Raw genomic sequence first — 349 nt, forward strand, 5'->3', positions numbered from 1 at the left:
TTTTTAAAAATGTATACAGCATGCAATCTGCTATTTCTTTCATTACAATCAAATCTAATTAAACTAGAGCAATGTCTGAAACAAAGATAACAATATGTTAGACATTACCCACAATATATATACTTCACTGAAAGAGGAATTATCATTACCTGTCTATTTCTAGTGGCAATAGATCATTTTGTCTTTTTTTTCTTTCATAAAGGACAAATGGCCCCATCTTAAACTACAGACATGGGTTTCCCTCCTTCTTCCCTCTCTGATCGGTAATCTTGGTGCGCACCCTGGCGAGCCTTACCTTATGGGTTGTAAGGGGTACCCCTTGTGCATGTGAATGAGTGAAGGAGAAAAG

At 37.0% G+C, this 349-nt stretch overlaps 1 protein-coding gene across 1 annotated transcript in view; it reads right to left on the minus strand.

The window, feature by feature from the left end:
• The window catches only part of LOC119591367 (probable serine racemase), a gene marked incomplete in the record, with an annotated part of 15,061 nt that overhangs the window by 7,145 nt on the left and 7,567 nt on the right, over nt 1–349 (minus strand).

The sequence above is a fragment of the Penaeus monodon genome, chromosome 28, assembly GCF_015228065.2.
Source record: "Penaeus monodon isolate SGIC_2016 chromosome 28, NSTDA_Pmon_1, whole genome shotgun sequence".
Lineage (NCBI taxonomy): Eukaryota > Metazoa > Arthropoda > Malacostraca > Decapoda > Penaeidae > Penaeus > Penaeus monodon.